This window comes from Schistocerca cancellata, chromosome 4 (assembly GCF_023864275.1).
Source record: "Schistocerca cancellata isolate TAMUIC-IGC-003103 chromosome 4, iqSchCanc2.1, whole genome shotgun sequence".
Classification (NCBI taxonomy): Eukaryota; Metazoa; Arthropoda; class Insecta; order Orthoptera; family Acrididae; genus Schistocerca; species Schistocerca cancellata.
Window position 1 is genome coordinate 860,460,076 of NC_064629.1, and position 26,042 is coordinate 860,486,117.

Sequence of the window (26,042 nt, forward strand, 5' to 3'; positions counted from 1 at the left end):
AGCGAACAAACACGTCAATGGTCCAACGGATAGTTCATAAATTTGTGAAAAAAAAGTGGGATTCGAGGGAGATTTAATCCCAGATCTCTCCCTTCCCACTCCAACATCGTGACCATACAATTTTTCGTCGGAATCTCTTTCATGACCGTCTCTCACGATCATTCAACACACAATTTTGTCCGAGTTGCGTCTTAGCAGATGACGTTTTCCCGTCTTCCCCGGCTTTTTTTTTTCTTCTTCATGCGACCTACCACGAATTCCTATCCTGTGCCAACCTCTTCATCGCAGACTAGCACTTCCAACCCACGTCTTCAATTTTGCTGGATGTATTCCAATCTCTGCCTTCCTCTACAGTTTTTGCCCGCTACAGTTCCCTCTAGTACCATGGAAGTAATTCCCTGATGTCTTAACAGATGTCCTATCATCATCTCCCTCTCTTTGTCAATGTTGTCCACATATTCCTTTGCTCTCCGATTCTGTGCAGAACCTCCTCATTCCTTACCTTATTAGTTCAACTTATTTTCAACATTCGTCTGTAACACCACATCTAAGTGCTTAGATTCTCTTCTGTTCCGGTTTTCCCATAGTCCGTGTTTCGCTGCCATACAAAGCTGTGCTCCAAACGTACATTCTCAGAAATTTCTTCCTCAACTTAAGGCCTATGTTTGATGCTGGCAGACTTCTCTTGGCCAGATATGCACTCTTTGCCATTACCAGTCTGCTTTTGATGTCCTCCTTGCCCCGTCCGTTATTGGTTATTTTGCTGCCTAAGTAGCAGAACTCCTTTACTTCATCTACTTCGTGACCATCAACCCAGATCGTAAGTTTTTCGCTGTTCTCATTTCTACTACTTCTTATTACTTTCGTCTTTCTTCAATTTACTCTCAATCCATATTCTTTACTCATTAGATCGTTCATTCCATTTAGCAGATCACGCAATTCTTCTTCTTTTTCACTCTGGATAGCAATGTCAGCACCGAATCTTATCATTGATATCCCTTCACCTTGATTTTAATTCCACTCCTGAATCTTTCTTTTATTTCCATAATTGATTCTTCGATGTACAGATTGAACAGTAGGGGAGAAAGACTATCTCCCTGTCTTACACCCTTTTTAATCCGAGCACATCGTTCCCTCGTGACTCTTGTACATATGGTTATTACCCGTCTCTCCCTATAGCTTACCCCTATTTTTCTCATAATTCCGAGCATCTTGCACCATTTTACATAGTCGAACACCTTTTCCAAGTCGACAAATCCTATGAGCTTGTCTTGATTTTTCTTTAGTCTTGCTTCCATTATCAAACGCAACGACAGAATTGCATCTCTGGTGCCGTTACCTTTCCGAAAGCCAAACTCGTCGTTATCTAACACATACTCAATTTTCTTTTCCATTCTTCTGTGCATGGTTCTTGTCAGCGACTTGGATGCATTAGCTGTTAAGCTGATTGTGCGATGACTCTCGCACTTATCAGCTCTTGTAGTCTTCGGAATTGTGTGGATGATATTTTTCCGAAAGTCAGATGTTGTGTTGCCAGACTCATACATTCTACACACCAACGTGAATAGTCGGTTTGTTGTCACTTCCACCCATGAGGTTATAAATTCAAAGTCCTCCAAAGCTCTCTTAAATTCTGATTCTAATAGTGGATCCTCCACCTCTTCTAAATCGACTTCTGTTTCTTCTTCTGTTACATCAGAAAAAATATATCCCTTCATAGAGGCTTTCAATGTACTCTCTCCATCTATGCGCTCTCTCCTTTGCACTTAACAGCAGAATTCCTGTTGCACTCTTAATGTTACAGCCCTTCCTTTGAATTTCACCGAAAGTTGTTTTGAATTTCCTATACGCTTAGTCAGTCTTCTCAACAGTCATTTTTTCGATTTTTTCATATTTTTTATGCAGCCATTTCGTCTTAGCGTCCCTGTATTTGGTATAAATCTACGATTCGGTGCCTTTCAAAACGCCAAACATTTCGGCTACCTTAGTTACGGAAGCACCCACCATAGTGAGCACTAACAATTTGCCCACATTTGAATGCATTTGTCTCCGCCACAGTGCGATCACAAGCACACAGAACATTGTTCTGGCCACGAATGACATTTTCAACGTATTGAGGACATTGCACATGTACCGTACGTTGTCCAGTACATCAACTCAACCTGCAAGATTTGGCTAGCATCTGCATTTATGTTCAAGTATGCATTTCTCGCGGCGTTTCCATATTTTTGTCCAACATTCTGTACATCAGTTCCTTCCCTCCGTCCTTCCCTTCCCCTGGGAAGGAGTGCTGTGTCCTTCAGGAGATACTCAACACAGCCATACGCAGAAGAGCGTCGAGCTACATACATAGAAGAGAGCTGAGCTGCCTAGTACCCAGGTGAAACTTAGTTAATGTTAGCTTATAACAGAGGGTGGACGAGGGAAGAATTATTTTATTTCTCCGCCATACGCCACTCATGTCGTTCCCAAGTGGATATCCATCCGCCAAACGTGGATATAAGCTGACACACGGCTCCACTCAGAACCATACAGAAGCAACAGTACCTCAGGACCGTGTGGTAGACGCTCCTTTCAGAAGACGAGCCAATTGTACAAGTGGTCGTAGTTTTCGTTCACTGAATTCAGGATTAGGCCATGATTATCGACAGATTAGTGCCAGTGAAGAATGGATAATTGCGACGCACTATCTTCATACTACATGTAAGTATCTCTACGATTTTTGTGAATAAATTATTGTAAATTGTTGCTAACCTGTGTTGCCATAATTTTCCCGTAGATGCTGCGTAACCCTATTTGACCCTGTGATGGGACTCTATATTTGCTGCGTGCAAGTAAGCCACCTCATTGTAACAACTTTTACGGTGGTTGGGGTTTGTCTTCCTACCACATTAATATGTTTGACACCAAGTGTATTTGGTGAATACAACTGCCTTTATTGCCAGAGCCTACGGCGTCGAGCGTAGTGCGGGACCTCTCTCCACCCAGACCAAGTCCATCAGATATGCCAGATAAAGCCGTAAGACGAAGCTGGCGTGTACGTCATAGGAACACTTATCCCCAAACGCGGAAGTTTATTATAAATCGGTCTCCTATCTCTCTCTTCTTCTTCTTCTTCTTCTTCTTCTTCTTCTTCTTCCTCCACTCAAACACTGTATCTGAATTTCTCTCTTCACTGATGGGAGTAGTAGGTCTCCCTGTGCCTCCTTTATTTTTCTTCTACTTCTACCTGCCAATCTGAACAATAGAATTTGCTAGAACCTGCGTACCTCTGCGACCCGTTCTGTTCACCAGCTACGACGCCTACACGTACGGTGTGTTTGGGGCCTCTCGGTAGGGATGGGGCTCATCTGCTGACGTTATTCTGGAGTTAAGATGCTGCAAGAATATTTTCACACCAATAGTGAGAGTTTCTAGTGTTAGGACGATGTGCCACTAAAGGGCCGCTATTGGGAACTCTGGCCACTCGCGTCGGACGGTGATGAGAACTCAGATCCATGGTGCGTGACTGCCCTCTGAGAATGCAAGATGTGTGACAGGATCATGCAGCTGGATGTAAAGTGCTACAGTTACATATACATCTGTATTCTACTAGCAAAGTGTGGATCTGGTAGCACACTCTTCTGTTCCAGTCGTGAGTGGTGCTGTGGGAGAATGATGGTCGTTAAACCACCGTATGAGCTCCAGTTTCTCTAACTTTCCCGACATGGCAACTTCTCGAAATTCACGTCGAAAGAAGCAATTATTTCATGACTTCTCTTGCAATGTACGCTCTTCGAATATTAACGATTCTCCACGATGCACAGCTGCCCTTTGCCATTGGAGTTATTCCGCATTTCCATAATGCTCTAGAATTTACTACATCTACATCATACTCCGCAAGCCACCAAACGGTGTGTGCCGCAGGGTACCTCTGGTACCACTAAGTGATCCTTTCTTCCCTGTTCCACTCGCGAATGGCGCGTGGGAAGAATGATTGTCGGTAAGCGCCTTTCTAGCTCAAATTTCTCGAATTATCTCACTGTGCTCTTCTCGGGAGACGTATGTGAGAGGAACTAATATGTTGTCCGAATCTTTCCGGTATGTGCTCCCTCGAAATTTCAGCAGTAAGCTTCTGAGTGATGCACAACGCCTCTTTTGTAACGTCTGTCTCTGCAGTCTGTTGAGCATCTCTGTAACGTTCCCGCGCCGCCTAAACGATGCCGCGACGAAACGCGCCGCTCTCCGTTGGATAGTCCGTCAGTTCTACCTGGTAAGGATCCAAGACTGATGAACAATACTTAAGAATCGGTCGAACGAGCGCCCAGAGCCTGCACCATTCATCAGTCCTCTGCAGATCATTCTGCAAGTCGATACTGTCTTCTGGCATTGTTACTTTCATACCGTATTATCTGTGAACAGCCTTAAAGAGCTTCCGACGCTTTCCCCTATAACTTTTACATACACTGCAACAGTAACGCTCCTATCACAATTCCTTGATGAACTCCGGAAATTCCCTTCTTATTTGTCGAGTTTGTTCTTTTAAGAGCGACGAGTTGAGTTCTATCTGCAATGAAGTCATGAATTCAGTCGCAAATCTGGTCCGATATTCGGTAAACTCGTATTTGTTTCACTATACGACACTAATGAACCAGTGAACAAAACGCGCCGCTCTGCTTTGGTTTTTCGTCTACCTGTGCTATTAATCCTACCTTATAAGGACCCCAGTTTGACGGGCAATACCTAAGAATCGGCTATAGGAGGATTACGTCTTTCTTGGATCTACATCTACATCTACATTTATACTCCGCAAGCCACCCAACGGTGTGCGGCGGAGGGCACTGTACGTGCCACTGTCATTACCTCCTTTTCCCGTTCCAGTCGCGTATGGTTCGCGGGAAGAACGACTGCCGGAGAGCTTCCGTGCGCGCTCGAATCTCTATAATTTTACATTCGTGATCTCCTCGGGAGGTATAAGTAGGAGAAAGCAATATATTCGATACCTCATCCAGAAACGCACCCTCTCGAAACCTGGCGAGCAAGCTACACCGCGATGCAGAGCGCCTCTCTTGCAGAGCCTGCCACTTGAGTTTGCTAAACATCTCCGTAACGCTATCACGGTTACCAAATAACCCTGTGACGAAACGCGCCGCTCTTCTTTGGATCTTCTCTATCTCCTCTGTCAACCCGACCTGGTATGGATCCCACACTGATGAGCAATACTCAAGTATCGGTCGAACGAGTGTTTTGTAAGCTACCTCCTTTGTTGATGGACTACATTTTCTAAGGACTCTCCCAATGAATCTTAACCTGGCACCCGCCTTACCAACAATTAATTTTATATGATCATTCCACTTCAAATCGTTCCGTACGCATACTCCCAGATATTTTACAGAAGTAACTGCTACCAGTGTTTGTTCCGCTATCATATAATCATACAATAAAGGATTCTTCTTTCTACATATTCGCAATATATTACATTTGTCTATGTTAAGGGTCAGTTGCCACTCCCTGCACCAAGTGCCTATCCGCTGCAAATCTTCCTGCATTCCGCTGCAATTTTCTAATGCTGCAACTTCTCTGTATACTACAGCATCATCCGCAAAAAGCCTCATGGAACTTCCGACACAATCTACTAGGTCATTGATATATATTGTGAAAAGCAATGGTCCCATAACACTCCCCTGTGGCACGCCAGAGGTTGCTTTAACGTCTGTAGACGTCTGTCCATTGAGAACATGCTGTGTTGTGTTTGCTAAAAACTCTTCAATCCAGCCACATAGCTGGTCTGGTATTCCGTAGGCTCTTACTTTGTTTATCAGGCGACAGTGCGGAATTGTATCGAACGCCTTCCGGAAGTCAAGGAAAATGGCATCTACCTGGGAGCCTGTATCTAATATTTTCTGGGTCTCATGAACAAATAAAGCGAGTTGGGTCTGACACGATCGCTGTTTCCGGAATCCATGTTGATTCCTACAGAGTAGATTCTGGGTTTCCAGAAATGACATGATACGCGAGCAAAAAACATGTTCTAAAATACTACAACAGATCGATGTCAAATTGGATGAATTACATTTTCGCAGAATTCTCCCAAAGCCACAGCTTGACATCTGGCATCCGCTGTCGCCCCGGACGCATACTCCTTAGCTATTTTAAGTCACTTACTGTTTCTACTGGTTTATGGCCCATAACTTGTTCAAAAAATAATGTGTCTTTCCACTCATTTACGCATAATACCTTACATTTATTTATCTTGAGGATCAACGGCAGCTCCTACAGCAAACGTCGATCCTCTGAAGGTTTCTTTACATTTCAGTATAATTATCTTCCTGTGCGACTTTCCTATATACAGCAGTATCATCACCATCGGCGAGCAGCCTCATGGAGCTTCCGACGTTATCAGGCAATAGTGGCTTTATAACACTCATCTTCAGCTCTCTCCAAGATGTTTCTGTATTTGCCGATTTCTCGCCGTTATCAGCGACATGTTTAGTCTCGTCCGCCAGGAAGTCCTGAACCCCCTCACAACTGTGGTCTGATAGTCCGCAAGCTCGTATTTTGTTCACTAAACGAGAGAGTGGGGTTGCGCGGAATGCGTTCAGGATGTTAAAGAACGAGGCAGTTGCATGGGCGCCGTTATCTACTGTCCTCTGGGTCTTTTGCACTATTAGATCTATACGAGTTTCACAAGATCATGTTTGTGAAATTCATGTTCAGTTCTACAGAGATTGTTTTCGTTCTCCTAAAAAGGTATAACACGTGGGCATAAAGCGTGACTGCTAAATCTATAACAGATTGACGTCAGCGACATAGGCCTATAATTATGTTTATCTCTACAGCAACAGTTCTTATTAACGGGGACGACCTGCACCCTTACCAATAGCTTAGGACGCTTCAGTGCTCCAGCGACATACGAAGAACTACTGCTGGAAGGACAACAGGCTTTTTGCATGATCCATCTGTGTGTGTGTGTGTGTGTGTGTGTGTGTGTGTACTCATGTTCCACATCCCCTTCTAAACCACTGGACCAGTTTCAATCAAACGTGGAACACATACACTGATGAGCCAAAACATTATGACCATCTACTTAAAAGAGTCTTGGTCCACTTCTGGAACGCAATTCGGCAGTGATTCTGCATGCCATGGATTCGACAGGTACTTGGTAGGTTTCCAGAGGTGTGAGGAACTAGATGCCTACGCACAGGTCACACGCTTCCCGTAATTTACGGGCGGTTGGTTTGTGGGCGCGGAGCTGGCGACAGATAGCGTCCCATGCTGGTGTTATCGGATTCAGATAAACCGAATTTGATGTCCAAGACATTAACGTGAGTGCACTGTCATGCTCCACAATCCACTGCAGCACGATTCTGACCTTGTAAAATGGACAATTATCCTGCTGGAAGATGCCACCGCTGCTGAGGAAGACTTCAAGCGTAAGGGGTTACAGGTGGACCCTAATAACGTTCACGCAGTCCACAGCTGTCACGGTGCCTTCGATTACTACCATAGGTCCGACGGAAGCCCAGATGATTGGCCCCCATAACATAATACTGCTCCCACCGGCCTGCATCCGTGGCGTACTGTATGTTTCGAGCGGCCGTTCGCCTGGATGACGGCGTATCTGAACACGACCGTCGACCTGGTTTAACAATAAACGGGATTCATTTGACCAGGTGACACGATTCCATAGATCCGCTGTCCAACCTCGATGATCCCGTGCCCACTGTAATTATAACTGTCGAAGTTGTTGGGTCATCATGAGAACACATAGGGGACCTTTGCTGCCGAACACCATGCTTAACATTGAGTGCTGGACGATGTGCTCCAAAAGACAGCCTGCGCCAGCACTGTACTCTGCCACGGATGGCCGCTTATCCTGCTTCAGAGAGCGGGCAAGCCTCCTGTCTTTATGTTCTGTGATAAGATACGGACGTCCAACTTAGTGTCGCCTACCCGTGGTTTCAGCATCTGAAATGTAACGTCCACTGTTCAAAGTGTTGTCAATGCGAACAAGAGGTGACCGAGACGTGTAACCAATGGCACCCCATACCATCACGCCGGATGATACGCCAGTATGGCGATGACGAATACACGCTTCCAATGTGCGTTCATCGCGATGTCGCCAAACACGGATGCGACCATCATGATGCTGTAAACAGAACCTGGATTCATCCGAAAAAATGACGTTTTGCCATTCGTGCACACAGGTTCGTCGTTGAGTACACCATCGCAGGCGCTCCTATCTGTGATGCAGCGTCAAGGGTAACCACAGTCATGGTCTCCGAGCTGACAGTCCATGCTGCTGCAAACGTCGTCCAACTGTTCGTGCAGATGGTTGTTGTCTTGCAAACGTCCCCATCTGTTGACTCAGGGGTCAAGACGTAGCTGCACGATCCGTTACAGTCATGCAGATAAGATGCCTGTCATCTCGACTGCTATTGATACGAGGCCGTTGGGATCCAGCACGGCGTTCCGTATTACCCTACTGAATCCACCGATTTCATATTCTGCTAACAGTCATTGGATCTCGACCAACGCGAGCAGCAATGTCGCGATACGATAAACCGCAATCGCGGTAGGCTACAATCCGACCTTTATCAAAGTCGGAAACGTGATGGTACGGATTTCTCCTCCTTACACGAGGCATCACAACAACGTTTCACCAGGCAACGCCGGTCAACTGCTGTTTGTGTATGAGAAATCGGTTGGAAACTTTCCTCATGTCAGCAGGTTGTAGGTGTCACCACCGGCGCCAACCTTGTGTGACTGCTCTAAAAAGCTAATCATTGCATATCACAGCATCTTCTTCCTGTCGGTTAAATTTCGCGTCTGTAGCACGTCATTTTCGTGGTGTAGCAATTTTAATAGCTAGTAGTGTAGGTTAATATATCCAACTTTAAACCACTTACAAGGCATTGGAGATAAACGTATGGTTGACATCGGCCTGCTTGATATGGTGCCATCACACATCAAAGGCGATATATTACTGTCACATCCAGACTTCTCTAATACCATATTTATCGTATGTTTATAGTTTTAATTTCTTCCGTTGATCACATACTTGAATACCGTACAACTGGGCAACTGTGTGACTTACATATTATTACTTTGTGGCAGCAGCCCGCTGTAGCTTTTTATTCTTCAACACTGTAACTAGAGTCAACATCGAGTTCCGCTACAGTGTGTTAATTCTTGGTGCTGTAATTAGTGCTGGAAACTAAAAGTACATGCATTACACCTGAACTGGTCACAAAATCATTTTGTTCGCAGATGGAAAAACGTTTTTGTAGATTTCGTGGATACTTCCTCTGACTGCCGATAAAAATGATGAACTGAGTAACTGAAGTTGATATAAATAAATTATATGTGTAAATTATTTTGTACATAACATTTAAATTTTATATAAATTTTCTACAGCCATTGTAAAGGGGAAACAATTATTTCCTTGGATTATAGGGGTAACATCGTGACAGCACACATAGCTGGAAAAACAAGTGTGACACCCTAAATCGTAGAAAAAATTCGTTTTTTCACACCACTGAACTTGTGAGTGAGTGTCTAATAGTTTAAAGTGTTTGTCTTGCTAAGATAATATAGTCTTAAATGAAAGTGTTATGAGTTGTTTATTTATCACACGATTCCACTAAACAGATGCGACAATAAATATGTACAAATTTGTTTAATTACCTTGCTTGATTCAGTTTAGTTTTTTCAGCCTTATTTTCTTTCAATTGAGATATTACTTCGCATATTCTCGGATTAGAAAAATTAATTCCTCCAAATTGGCAGACTTTTTGACAAATATTTTTCTTGATATTGATAAAACAGAACTCATAAAACTGGGCAAATTTGTAAGAAAGTTATAACTGTGTGTCATAAACAGCCCATAATTTTTACAGATGAATTTAAAGGGGGGGGGGGATCTTTGTGACAGTTAATACTCCGTAGTCTGAATACCACACGGAAGGTAAAAAGGTTTGTTGCCACCAAAATTAACCGATATAGATCATAAAATTCCACAAATCTAGAAATTAAACGTCGCACTTAATAATTGTAAAGCGTTATGTTCCAAAAAGTGCTACAAGTGTCATACAGTTGCCCAGTTTTACGGTACTAAGGATATGGGTGTGACTCTGCTTTTTTGCCTAGAAAATTTTACTTAACTCTAAGTGTTTAAGAAGCTGCAAATCCCAGTTATGCGATAAAGTAGATGGAATTTAATTTCTGGTGAGCATCTCTGCCTCATTAATTACTTTCAACATTATCTTATTATTTTAGTCTTTAGTTCTTCCTTCCTCTTACACTTTCGCAAATCCATCTATTTGTCATTCCTAATTTCTTTAGTCTTTAGTTCTTCCTTCCTCTTATACTTTCGCCAATCCATTTATTTGTCGTTCATAATTCCTTTACTTCCTACTTTACAAGAGTTCATGAGTCACATCCAAAATTTAAAACGTTCCCAAAAAATGCATTAGAAACCCGATTTTCTAATCGTATATAGCTATCGTTGTTTGTTGAAAATTCCTTTTATTCTGTGTGCCTTGTCTGGTCATTATAATTCTTCTTGCAATATCCTTTGTACTTCTGTTGACGCTATTAGTTGTACCGCGTCAATTATAAAATTTACTTACTCGATTTGGAGGTTTTTTATGGTCTGGTATTTATACTCACGTCTCTGTTCAGTATCTTTATGACCACATTTCGTTTCGCTCTCGAAGCTGATATGACTATCTCATCTAAATTCCCAATAAGAAACAAACGTGTTTGCGTCATGTTTAGGAAACGAATGAGATTTTTGAAAATACTCATTTCGTTGCGTGTACTTATAATTTGTTGAATGTGCATAGTGAACTCAGGGAACAACGCAATTTTTCGTGCGCAGTCTGATACAGAGGGTTGGATATGAGCGTCGCATTGCAGTGCCACTCTCCCAAGCCTTCAGTTCTGTACTGCCTCCATGTTTCATTAAAAAAAAAAAAACTAGAGATACGCGTGTTTTCATTCAAAGCACCACTTCTAGGCTCTCCAAATTGCCCATAACATATGTATGACTCGTTGCAGACAAGAGAAAGAAGAATACGACCGATGCGGAGAGCAGCGACAAAAATATCATGCAGAGCGTCTGCAGCGGAGCTGTAAATCGTTGGCAGAAGTTGTTCCCTATGAGAATTTACTGAAACGCAGAAATTAAATGTTGTCGAAGAGGAAAAGAGTTCTTTTTAACGTTGTATTGACAGATGCTGATGCCGCCCGCAGACATCCCCCGTCTGTAAATAAGCCCACTTGGAAGTTCTGTTTCATTGTTCTTTTGTCATTGATGAATATCTACGTTGTTTATTTAGGTGCAGCTAGCGTTCCCTGCAATCGCGGGTGGTAAACAACCGGATTAAAAGTGAGGCGAACGAAGCAGACGCGCCGGCCCTCAGCCCTCCTCAATAGGAAGCGCCCTGCACTCCGGCCCCACCCCCGCCCCCACACCCGCAACCTCCCCCTCCCTCTCTCCCACCCCTGCACGAAGCGCCGCCACAGAAATTAAAAATTGTCCGCTCGGCTCAGCCTACGGACTATCCAATTACAAGGCTTCACGGATACCTACGCCGGCCAGAAGTCTCAGGAAAGTACGAAATCAAACATAGTTGGAATCTAGTGCCAGAAATATTCCCCCAAATAATTAAAACACTCTCTTGTTTCACGCCGAAAAAGGATTTATCGGGTGTGGGGAATAATTCCGGATGGCGAGGAAAAGGGCAAGCGGAAAATGTTGGTATTGTTCGAAGTCGAAGTCGAATCGATAGATTGTTGGGTGAAAGATAACTTCCAGTCCACCGCCCATCGTTGTGTGTTGAACGAACGAATTTTATGTCGAGTCCGAGTAATCTGAAACTCGTATCGAGTTTCTGAAACTCGACAGACCCAAATAATAAAGCACTGGTTTATCTGTTGGAGGGAATGCAGTGCATCGTAAATGTCCTATCGTAGTGTGTGTGAATTCCTAAAGGACCAAACTGCTGAGGTCATCGATCCCTAAACTTACACGCTACTTAAACTAACTTATGCTAAGGACAACACAAACATCCATGCCAGAGGGAGGACTCGACCTCCGGCGGGAGAGGCCGCGCAATCTGTGACATGGCGCCTCAAACCGCCCGGCCACTCCGCGCAGCCTCCTATCGTAATGAAAAGGATGTTAGCGTTAATTATTATTTGTGTCAAGGAACATTTAGTCAACATCTTTGAGTCACAATCGTTAGTAGTATATAGTAAAGAAAAATATGCAGTAACCTAATTATCAGGAAAAATAATTAAAAGTAATTATCCGTAATATTTATTTCAGTAAGAAATTGTAAGTATCGTGCAAAATATTTAATAACGTTCACTTATCGACTTTTTGCAACTGGCCAAGAAATATGAGGTTGATGTTGTCTGTCAGGTCAGAATATTTTAATTTACCTCATTTTGCGAAGGTTTTTAAGATATACTATAGATTTTTTTGCATGTTCTATTTGTTATAAAATATTTAGACTAATTAAGCTATATGTCAAAATCTTTCAACTGACTACAGTTTTCCTTATGAAGTGATTCCAATTTCCTTTCAGAAATGCCACAACATCCTGATTAAGCCCTCTTAGTTTTTTAGACAAAACAAGAATTGATCCCTTCTACATGACGTCCAAAGAGTAATGAGAAAAGTAATAGCAAATGGGTACCAATTTACAATGGAAGACGTACAATGCGTAATGTATTTTAAACTATGATCCCCTATCAAATAGGGATAATGCGAAGTTAGACAAATGGTTCAAAGCACTATGGGACTTAACATCTGAGGTCAGCAGTACCCCAGAACTTAGAACTACTTAAACCTAACTAACCTAAGGACATCACACACGTCCACGCCCCAGGCAGGATTCAAACCTGCGACCGTAGCGGTCGCGCGGTTCCAGACTGAAGCACCTAGAACCGATCGGCCCCACCAGCCGGTCCGATGTTAGACCTAATAATGAACAATAATACAGGAACATCTATAAATTAACATTGAAATCATAGTGAATGCGTTATCGTAGACATAACAAATACAAAGCCAGTGCTCACAACAGTAGTAAAAGATTATATGCCTACTAACCCCGCTATGGATAAAGAGATCCATAGAACCATGGGAAAAGAAAGAAAATTATTCATATAGTTAAGGGAGACAAAAATTTAATTCTGTTAGGAGACTGAAATTCCACAGAAGAAAGAGCAAGAGAAAGAAAAATAACAGGAGAATAGGGACGGGGAAACAGGGACAAAAGGAGAAGCCACCTGGTAGAATTCTGCATTTAGCACAATGTAATAATTGCTAACACTTAGTTTAAGAAACATGAAAGAAGGCTGTTTAGTGGAAGAGACTTTTAGACACCGAAAGGTATCAGATAGATTATATAATGGTTGTACAGAGATTTCTAAACCATATTTTAAAGAGTAAATCATTTGCGGGAGCAGATGTGGACTCTTACCTTAATTTATTGGTCTTGAACTGCAGATATCCTTGGCTAAGACCAAGATATTGGATTTAACTGACTCTAAAATACGAGACTGACCGAAGGTACAAAGAGACAAAGCAAAATTGGCTGGAATATAAATGACCAGGTGTACATGCAGGGACGACTATGGGAATTGTACATGCCGCCTAGTAAAGTTAAGGAGACATTTGGAGCTAATGAAAGCAGATGTATTTAAGAGCTCAGACAACAACAAAGCATTAACAGGAAGAATACAACGAAAGAAATGCACTGTTAAATGACCAACTGCAAGTATTTTTAAACATTGTTGATGTTACACGTTTCTGTCGTACGAAGAACCGCTTATGACAGCGGTTTGTACAGCAGTTGCTCTGCTTATTGTGCTGCATATCGAGCGACTTAAATGAATCCGTAAAATGTGCCGATGCAAACTGATAATGCACAAATGACTGATATTTAACAATATTGTTTTCCCGATAAATCTCAAATGACAAGGAGCTATCGGAAATTATGTAGTCTAACAATTTCCTTAAAAATATATTCCACAGTCAATACATTTTTAATTGAGAGTCTCAATGGTTGTTCCGGGTAGACTGGGAATTATATCAACAGTCTTTTCGTCGTCCTCCTGAATGACAAATGTATCGTTACGTCCAGGCCAAGAGTCCAATAAAAGCAATGAATTAATTTCTGCAATTCGTTAGAAACCGTTTCGAATGAAATCTTGAAAATTATTCTTTCTTATTTTTGCAGATTTTGACTGGTTGAATGTAATATTTTTTCCACTAAACAGTCCTTTTTTATTTTTGGTCCTAGTGGGCCATGAGGGCTCTGAAGATAGGTATATTTCTCCAGCCGCTTGGTCACCTACAAATTTGGCAATTATCAACGTTTTTTACATCATACTTGCAACTCGTCTTAACAGCTAAAATTTTGACATGGTCCTTCTTTCGGTGTATTCTTCTTGTACAACAAATTTCAGGGCATGTTTTGAAATGTCGGACTCAACAATCGCTTGCAATGAAAAAAAGGAAAGCTGAAAGGTGGAAGGAATATATAGATGAACTATATGAGTGAAACGAACTTAAAGACATACTCGCATCTAATCTCAGGAGCTGCTGTAGGGTTTCTGATCCGGTTTTGAATAATAGATACATTGATTCACGAGGAAGATTTTTGTATATCACTGATAAATAATTTCTTATAAATTGTCTGAATTATGATGAATTAAAGTTAAACTATGGAAACGATGCCACGATACCTAACAAACAAGTGTCATAACTCGAGAGAGCAGCAGTACCTCGAGAACGTATCAATTGGAATCTAATTTGTACCTGGTGTGGTGATCTAGCTGTAGAGTGTGTGGCTGAAAACCGAAACGATATTGGATCGAACCCCGGCTGTGTCTCTTTTTTTCACTCTGCCTTTTAACCTAGCATTTACCTCTCAGTTAAGAGGAGATACGCATTTCGAAATATGACACTTGGCGATCGTCAGATTCTGGATGCGTAGTGAGTTACTCAACTTTGAAGTCAGTAAATACTACCAGCAAAGAAATGATAAGCACCTCATTATCAGGTTGTGATGTGAGATTTACAAAATGAAATATTGTAACCAATATAGTTCCCCTGCAATAGTTTGAGAATAACTACGTAGCTAAATAACATGCGAATTTAAAATATGTTTTTTTTTTCCTACAAGTAAAACATTTTCCAAAAAACTACAGTTCTTCTGCAACTTTAGTAACTTTGCTTCGTTTACATACTGTATGTTCTATCAGCAGCGCAGAAGATGAGTCAGCTTTTTGCATTCTTTCAGCCGAAACCAGACTTGGACACGATAGTGTAGGTAGCATGGCGAAGAAGTCTGCCACAAAGGGTCGATGACAAAGAATAGCGGCAATGAGATTCGGCCGGCCGCGGTGGTCTAGCGGTTCAGGCGCTCAGTCCGGAACCGCGCGACTGCTACGGTCGCAGGTTCGAATCCTGCCTCGGGCATGGATGTGTGTGATGTCCTTAGGTTAGTTAGGTTTAAGTAGTTCTAAGTTCTAGGGGACTGATGACCACAGATGTTAGGTCCCATAGTGCTCAGAGCCATTTGAACCAATGAGATTCAACAACGCAGAACAGCGCGTACTGAGCTCCACAAGAGGAGTGCTGAAACACAAGCTAAACATGTGTATCATGCGTGTTTTTTCTAATTTTTTTGCTTATATTTGTGTCATCTCAAATGGTTCAAATGGCTCTGAGCACTATGGGACTTAACATCTGAGGTCATCAGTCCCCTAGAACTTAGAACTAATTAAACCTGACTAACCTAAGGACATCACACATATCCATGCCCGAGGCAGGATTCGAAACTGCGACCGTAGCGGTCGCGCGGTTCCAGACTGAAGCGCCTAGAACCGCATGGCCAATGCGGCCGGCCTGTGTCATCTCAGCTAGCCTCCGACACATACTGAATAACTCGCATACACATATACCCGTGATTCACATACGATATTTACATTGTGTGTGAACATACTACTTACATCACAGTGTCCTCCCATCAATGCCATGATACGTCACTTCAAACGCCAATGCAATACGGAACACATAACGTTCATGCCTCTAGACAGCTTTCCTGCCGTTACATGAATAACTTTGTATGAAAGTGATGATATTCAGTTACTTAATGTTTTTCTCTGAAATTTCTTCTAACAAAATACGGTACGTCACAAAAGTCGTCTGGCGGTAGATACTTAATGCTATTCGTGTGAAGCTGGGCTGGGTAGTTAGTATCTGATATAGGGAAGATGAAGTGGATGAAGATAAGGTGGGAGATATGATACTGCGAGTAGAGTTTGTCAGAAGACTGAAAGACCTAAGTCGAAACATGACTCCTGGTGTAGACGATATTCCCTCAGAACTATCGAGATCTTTGGGAGAGCCACGCGTGACCATGAATGGCAAAATTATTGTACCTGGTGTGCTAGATATATGAGACAGACGAAATACCCATAGACTTTAAGAATAATGTAGTAATCCCAAAAATAGAGAAAGCTGGTGTTGACAGGTGTGAATATAGAATCTAATGAAACAAGAAGTTACCAATAACGGTTTTTTTTCCTTTCCACGATATGTTTCAGAGGCTTAAATGTCCATCAGGTGGATTTATGTGGATCAAGACTACATGTAAGTGTTTTGTTACGACTTTGAGGTAACCTGTGCCACTGCTTAGTAGAAAAAGAGAGAGAAAAAAAAGCGCTGTTTCAGGTTATGTGCACAGTTTTGTGGAGGCCTTTGATTGAAAGCATGAATGAAAACATGAAATTAAAAGTAAGAATATCTCCAGTAGGTGTTTACAGGCACCTCTTTCTGTTTCATCACATACACCATCACACTTTGTAAGCACTAAGGAGAGCATTGATGATGCCTAAAATCTAATAATTGCAAAGAACATATAACAAAACAAAACACTACTTTGGAGCAAATATCAAAGCATTGTGGAAGTTTTGGGTTTCATGTATGAACAGATATGTAAGTGTAAATATATCCAGTGCCCAAATTTTCTTTTATTTCAGGTTCACATACCTTAATTACACATTTAAGTAATCTTGACGGCATGTTAAAAACATTGAGTGTAAACAGCGTAAGAAATAATTGTTACCAACGGTGACTACACACACACACACACACACACACACACACACACACACACATGACGCGCACACTATCTGTTTAAAATTGGGAAGGGGAAGTGAGAGTGGTACTGACAAGGCATGAAAACAAAGACGGTGGGTGGCTAACATTGCATAAATAGGTTATGATTTAAATAATATGTGCAGATACATTCACAATAAACATATAGCTATACACTATCAAGCTAAGTGAGGGGTAAAAACTGTTGCCGTGTGCATAAAAATGCTTGGTTTTTGTGAGTCAAGTTAGTCAATTTTTTCTTTAGAAACTATAATGGAAACATGCAAATTACTAATTCTTGGTAAAAAGAAACGGAGGGGTAGGTAGGTACTCTCTCTCTCTCTCTCTGTGTGTGTGTGTGGGTCTGTATGTGTGCATTAAAAACTGAATAACGTGGGGGGCTGCTGACTACAGAGATTATACTATCCTAAATTTGTCGTTTTGTCATTCAGCATGGACTCTAATTGTTTTCTTTAGTGTCTGTATAAATGCAATGATTCAAAGATGTCTAGCTTTTTGCCCTTAGGTTGGATGTGTAGAATGCTGATACTTTGTTATTAACGTGGTGCTCCGTTTCATGCAGGTGGGAGGATACTGGTAATGCAAGATATATCTTGTTTTTTCATGTTTCTGGAATCTGGCCTGAAACGATCTAGCCGTCTGTAGATACAATCACAGTCCCAATATTTAATTACGTATACACTCATATTGTGTAGTCAGCTTCTGTGCTATGAGTTAAAAGTGTTTATACCTTTTAGCTTAAAGACACTGGCAGTCTGATATGAAATATTAACCAGGAATGGCATGTAGGGAAGATCATTTTCTCTGCGTGTTTTTGTGCTGCGATTGTTTCACCAGTACTGAAATTTAAAGTGTCTCTACCATGGCGGCGCAATGCAATTTTTAATACCTGTTTATTTTATTATTTCAGTTTCGTGCTTTTATTTAACTTCACGGAGTGGTATCTGGACTACTCTGAAGCCATATACCGGAATGTTGCCAGTTTCTGGACTGCGAGGACACGTGAGGTGTTGTGGATGTTAGCGTGTGTTGTTTTAGCTTTCTAATACATTTCAGATTGATATCTCTTATTCACTACTGTAATGGTCAGGAGTAAAAATTTCATGCTGTTGTCTTCTTGATACTTCAGGATGTGAGCTATCAGTCTTACCTTCCTTATAGTGAAATTATTCACGGTTCTTTTCTGCAACTCTTCACTGATTACCCCATGTACACATTTACAGTATTATATAATACAACACTTCAGAAGCAACTATTCTTTCCTTGACTGTACTATTTATCATTGACTTTCCATTTCCATACAACGCTACTCTCGAGAGAAATACACTGCAAAAAAAAAAAAAAAAAAAAAAAACAAAAAAAACAAAAAAATGAAGCACCCAAAAAAGGAAGAGAAAAGGAAATGAAACTGCATAGATTCAGAGGGTATGTGATGTTATTTCAGTGATTACGTAATCGAGTCAAACTTACACAGAAGTATGAATATTCAGTATCACGTTACATCTCCTCTGGCTTGGCCGCATGTACTGATTCAGTTGGGAATGGTGTCACAAAACCGTTGTATGCTCTCCTGAGGCAAGTTGGCCCAGAGCTGTTGTAACTGGTTCTTGATATCCTGGATACTGTCACTGTAACAGAGTTGACATATGAGCTGGCCCCATACATCTTCTATCGGAGAGATATCTTAGAATATCCTGCCATGAGAGTAACTCCACATCACGCAGACAGTTCATAGAGATACGTTCCATGTGTGGACGAGCATTGTCCTGTTGAAAAATGGCATCACGATGCTGTTGCATGAGAGGTAACACATGCGGACGCAGGATGTCCGTGACACCGTTGCGCCGTCAGTTCCCTAAATCACTACCAGTCTTAACTTGAAGTTGTACCTGATGGCTCCCCACACTATGACGCTAAAAGTGACGCCGCTACGCCTCTCCTAAAGAATGGGACCTCTCCACGTCGCCGCCATACTCGCCCACGATGGTCATCCAGTGTAGTGCAGAACCACGAATCATCGCTGAATAAAATGCGACGCCATTATCAGCAGCCCAGCTTGCCAGTCATGTCACCACACCATTCGCAGCCGTTTGTGTAATAGTGTTAACGGCAGCCTATGCATGGGACAGTAATCTCTAGACCAGCTGCTCCTCGTCTCCGACATACCTTCACCGAAGAGTCAAGCAGTATATTGCTCCCTCCTACGTATATCTCGCGAAGAGACCATGAGGATAAAATCAGAGAGATTAGAGCCCACACAGAGGCATACCGACAATCCTTCTTTCCACGAACAATACGAGACTGGAATAGAAGGGAGAACCGATAGAGGTACTGAAGGTACCCTCCGCCACACACCGTCAGGTGGCTTGCGGAGTATGGATGTAGATGTAGATGTAGAAAGGTGCGGGATGACACAGAATGTTGCAGGGAGTCCATTAGTTGTTCTCGGATGGGAGGCGCACTTGTGAAGGGGTCAACGTGTGTTTGGTGAATAGTACGGGGATCATCTCTTTTGGTAATCAGAGTGATCGATGGAAACCTTGACAATGAATGTGCTTGCCCTCACGTTCCCATGTAGTCCAACATCTGGCCAGTATCACATCCGAATGACCCACAAATGTGGATACTGCACGATTCGACCAGCCAGCCAAATGGAGACCCAAAATGGGACTTCTTTCACACTGTATGGTGCTGATAACGCTGTCACACATGGGTACGTGGCACTCCATTTCCTTCATAGTATCGCTCAACATCTGACGCTGCTCATCCACCTTATACACTCTACCAAATCTGGTAAGAATACTAAACACGAATAACACTAATATACTCTTGTGGCCGTCCTACTTGTTACAGAGAATTCAACACTAATCATTTACTTACCCAGAGATGATGTTTGCATGTACGAAATTACAGTAACATCTGACAATGTCTTTTGGGTCCTTCATTTTTTCAGTGAGTTAGTCCAGTACCAGAAAAGTTTTCCTAGCACGAAATTAATACGCCATGTTAACGTATTTCTATTTTTCAAGGATATTGTCTTATCGTGTTGCCAGTATAAATTTTAAATAATTTTCACTTCTTCCACGTCAGTAATTTTTGTACCCAAAGCTCAAGCACTACTTTTACAAACTGTATTTCTAATCTTATTTCCCTAGCATCAGGAGATTTAATTCGACTATACTTCATTATTTATGTTTTACGTTTTTGATCTTCTTACAACTTGTTTTCAAGACACTGTCCATTCACATTAATTGCTTTTACAACTTATTTGACGTTTCTGATAGAATTACGCCAGCGGAAAATCTTAAAATATTATTTCTTGTTCCTGAACCTCAACTCATTTTCCAGCCTAACCTATTGGCATAGTATTTAAATAAAGCTAGAATGAGCTGTGGTTCAGACACTAGCTCGTATTTGGAAGTAGCGGACGTCAGTATATGTGTTTCAGGTGTTGCCGATTTTCGTAAATCACTTAAGAAGTTTGGGATCGTTCTTGGTGGTGGGCTTTTTTCACCACGCCTGTGAAGTACAGTCTAATGCTCGCCTCAGATAACGTGACGTAGACAGGACGTTAATCCTTCGCCTACACTTTCATTTATTTTACACAATGCAACTAGCACTTATTACATTACTATGTGCTGTGTAAAAGGCCAGTAGAAATTCCTAAAAGTGAAACAGCGCACATACGAGCTAAAACAGTCACTCATGCGAAAAAAGGGGTATTAGGGGCAGACACCTTACATGTGGTTGTTCTATCAGTCAGAAAAAAATTGAAGCACAATAGCAAGTACGTTTTACAAAAACAGTGAAATATAAGTTACTGGCATGAGAAAAGTCAGTGCTCCACTAAGTATAATCTGTTTCATCTGCAATCGTAAGTTCTGCTTTACTTGCCCCAAGTCAGTTAGTATAACCTGTCACCAGTATAATTTCGATAATAATGTTACTTTGCATCGGCGGAGTTGTAGTATACCATAAACTACACTCGTATCCAGTGGAACTGCAGGTCTTTAATTAGGTAATTTTAGGTGGGTCTTTATCATCACGTTAGTAACTGGTGTGTGTGTGTGTTTTGCGCCTCTGCATCCACATCCGTACTCAGAAACCATTTTTTGTGTGTGATGGAGATCACATGTGTGTTGATATAGTTCTGTCTGTCTACGTTGACGACTGTACGAGCCCCAAGTTAGAACATTAAAATGAAATAACTTACTTAATGTAAAATATATGGTTAATAAAGCACATATTTAATGGTTTCTTTGCTTATGAGCAAAGTTGGCCCAATTTACCGTCATTCCCGAACTCCGTTCCTTATGCACAGTATCGATGTTTCTTTCTGTGCTTCCGACGTTGAGTTGACAGTATATGCATGCAGCGCTTTGGCTAACGCACAACCCGTAGTTTTACTGAATTCAAATACTGATAAAATTTTTGAGTTGACATAAAAGATAGGTCAATAAGATGTATCACTAGTGATCTAGTGAAACTCTAAGTTCATAATAACGAATAATGAAAGTAATCTTCCTGTAATAAGCTGGTTTTCACAACTTCAGGCTGGTCAACACTAGGCCAGTAATGTAGACAAGTGGTGAGTGATTATTAATAACTCTATTAAACGAGATAACGGCAAGTGGCTGAGTTTGCCGTTACCCATGATTTAGTTAGTGGTCAAGTGTCGACAACTTTGCTGTGTAAGTTGGAGAGCAAGTACGAATCGCACAATACGAGCTGTAGCGAAAGCTTATCCTGGAAGAAGTAGAAGAAGAGATTAAAAATGTAAAGAAGAGACACGAAAATAGACTGGACGAAGGGATTTGTGTGGAGCATCCAATGTGCGTCTTGGAGGACCTGGAGTTGAAGACCCAAATGAATACCACATTAAGAATGTCAGAAACTTAATTAAGTTTTGTATAAGAAAAAGTACAAAATATAGTCCAGCTACTGATACTTATTCAAAAGAGGCCATAAATGTATCAGCAAAATAGCACGCAGTGTTGTACCTTCTTGGTGCTGGATGTAGCATTCGACTACAGAAGTCAACTGATTCTACTCGTATGTTCCTAGCACGACGCTTTTAATTTTCTATTCAATTTCTCTCGAAAGATCGGTATTCCTATCGCAGTTTTCAGTCAAGCGTCTGTGAGTACCTTGTTGCTCTGTTTTCGTACAGGAAATGTTTCACATACCGCAAACACGCCGGTCCTACGTTAGGAGTAAGAAGTTTGATCGTCATGTCTTCACTCCAGCGAACCACGTTGCCGATACACAAAAACAGGTGGATGAAAAGAGAGAGTAGAACGAAGACGGACTACTATCGTACTCTTACACACTTATGGCGTTGACATCCGTTTAGTGGAGTGCCATCAGCAAGTGAGTTGAGGTAGGGTACTAAAAATTGTTGTCCACACACGTTTAGTTCCAAAATCATTCGCTAGTTGGGTAAATTACAGGCCTAATGTAAACTAGCCTTAACACTAAATCTTTGGGAAGAATAACCCTATATCTTTTCTGTGAGACTAACGGTATCTTCTGCGTAAATTATTTGTAAGTGAGCTAATTCCTCCTCTAAATGCTGCGGCTCCCTGATACTCTAAGCAAAGTAAATTACTTAAGAAACTATAAGTCTGAAGCTACTCCAAGTCGAATGAAATTTACGAGTATAAGATATTTGATTTCTGCAACCTCCTGCAGCAGCAACATCCCATGTGCATGTAGTTTAGCTTACAGCGAACTGATAAAAATAAGCTTCAACATTCGACCTAAAGTACACAAGTGTAGCTAGTTATCCGCTGGGAAATATTGGCAAATAAGCAGCAGAACAGCATGCGTTGAAGCCCAGAGCTACATGATTCTCAGGAATTAGTGTTTCAGCTAGGAAGAGTCAATAGAAATATGAAATCGATATAAAAGCTAAGCATTTAAAAAAACTCGCTAATAGTGCATAAATCAAGTAACGCAGGTTCTTAGAATGACGACACCCCCGGAATCACAGTCACATCATTGTCTTTGTTCATCTGATGCCAGAAGAAATGGTCGTTGCCTAGATGCAGTGTGTCTAGTACGGCAGGAAGCAACTTAATGTAGTTAGATTTTTAGTGAGTTCTCTGAAGATTCTCTATATCTCTTTTCCCACAGCCGAAGGTTATATGTGGCCCGAAATTTTTCATTTAACCCCGAAATTTATGCAACATTTGGACAGAAATTCTGTTTCACTTTTTACAAACTAGTCCTTTATTTGTACAGACTGCCAGTCAGCATAAATCGAGAGTGTTACTGAGCACTTATGTCATAGATTGACATTTATGAGCATGCTACAATTACATAGACCTGGAATAACAAACACATAAGAAAATGTTGTCATTTTTGTCACAGACATGGGAAACTGAGGTGAACAGGAAACAATTTCGATTACATTGCTTTACATGCTGTGAATGTTTCCACCGGGCCTAGGCGCAAGCACTCTTTTATTTGACAAGCACCGAAACAATATTGAAAATTAATCAGCAAAAATGTTTGTGAAATAATCTCTCCCATACTACTAGTGATTATCCAGTTACCAACCCTCAAATAAGTAAAGGATCTCGGCATAATTTTAAATTTATTGTGTGTTTGAGTATGCTTGAGTATGGACAGGGAATGTGATTACTGTGTTTGGATGCAGGCTGAGTCGGCGACGCTTCGCTCACAGCTCCAGGTGGCGCTAGCTTTGGTCACACTGCCAGTGGGCACCACTGTGGGGAATAGGATGTGGAGATTTGAGGGAGGCCCAGCACGTCCCACGTGTCCACTGATGTGGCTGTCCTAGCTGCTGTAACTGCTGCCTGCACTGAGGCTCAACCCTAACCCGTGGTCGAGTGGGAGGTCGTATGAAGCGAAAAACTTCCTGGGGGGCTGATACACAAACGAGGCAGCTAGATGGGTAGCGGCAGCTGTGTAGAGTAGACTGGACGGTTTTTTAGGTTAAAGCGTCTCGGGAAAGTACAAAAAAATGTTTCAATCTCAAAGGGTGCAAGTCAGACACACGACATGAACTGACCTGGCAACTATAGGTACTATAGCAGTAAACTGTCGTAGCTGTGTTGTGAAAGAACCAGAGCTCCAGTTGATAGTAGAAAGCGCTAGAGCACAATTCGTTATATGTACTGAAAGCTGGTTAAGGCCAAAGATAAGCTCAGATGAATATTTTACAAAGGCCCTAACGGTGTTCAGAAAAGGATAGATTGCATACAACTGGCGGTGGCGTGTCTGTTGCTATTACAAGTCGTCTTGAGCAAAATTCAAGTTCCTGTGAATTATCATGGGTAGAGGTTATGACTGACAACCGGACAAGTTAATAACTAATTCATTTTACTGACCTCCCCACTGAGATAATACAGTTGCTGAAACGTTCAAAGATCGAGTCTTATTTCATACAGTTATACTTGGTAGTGACTTCAATCTATCCTCGATGTGTTGGTCGAAAATACATTTTTAAAATCGGTGGTAGCATAAAACGTCGTCTGAAATCGTACTTAATGTTTTCTCCGAGAATTATTGTGAACATTTAGTTCAGGAGCTCAGTGAGATTGTAAATGTATACGGATGTATACTCGAAGCATTATGAGAGATGCAGGGATCAGTGATCGAAAGCTCGTCGTAGCGAGACTGAATAGTGTAACATCCATACCCACCAGAAAATAAACGCAATATATATCTATTTCAGAAAGCAGATAAAAATTTGCTTGACGCCTTCCTAAGAGATAGTCCCATTCATTCCGAACCAATTATGAAAGTGAAGATCAGACGTGGCTTAAACTCGAACAAAACTGTCGACAGCTTTAGAGATAAGAGAGGGAAGTGACCCCTCACGGTACACAAAACAGGTCAGAACTCTGTTGCAGAAGCAGCGAAAAGAGCATGTCAGATTTAAAAGAGGGCAAAATCTCCAACACTGGCAAAGTTTAACAGAATTTCGTAATTTAGCGCGAACTTGGATGGAGATTCTTTTAATAATTTCCGCAAGTATCGAAATCTGGTAGAATATCAAATGAGATTCTGGTCGTATGTGAAGTACACCAGAGGAAAAACACAATAAATACCTTCACTGGGCGATGGCGGAGTTATTAAATGCGGTTTTCCGAGATCCCTTCACTAAAAAAGACAAAGTAATCCGAATCAAGAAGTGCTGCTAAGATGAGTGATTCGTGTACAATGCGCAATGTCATTTTAAGTTAAAGCTATCTGGTTAAATGCCAGAGAGGGCCTAAAGCACAGGTGATACATATCCATACAAAAATAAATAAAAGTTCACCGATAGCTTTAATACTGCCGTGGCAGGTTACTGCTGTGCTCAGTGCCTCGCGGATGATTTGTTACACAGGCATCTGCAATACAACTTGGAACGGGCACAGAACTGCACTCGAAGATGCAATAATTGGTTATGACAGGGGTCGCCTTGGGGCAACGCATTTTCCCGCGCGGGCTTCATCCAGAGCGGAGAAGACGCCTTTAGCACGCGACTGCACACGTCCGCTCTATCGACATTCGGCTCCAGGGAACTGAGATCGCAGCACATTCAGCGGCGGTCCCACAGGACTGCGCCGCCTCTCACAGGGCTGCTGCCACAGCACTGGGCGCCGGGTAGCAACAAGATTACAGTGCGCCTTTCGTCTTGCTAACTCCGTGTCCACACATTTTTTCTTTATTTATTTTTCTTCGTTCTGGGGGATACTGTGTATCAGCTGACAGCTTTCACAGCAAGTGTCGTTGTACGCACTAAGGGGTTAAAACTGTCCGTATACAAAATCCTGTTCCTTCCAGGGATGCTCGAAATGCAACGAATATCTTGTGACACATTTTTTAAATTTTAGTGTAGAGTTTAGTC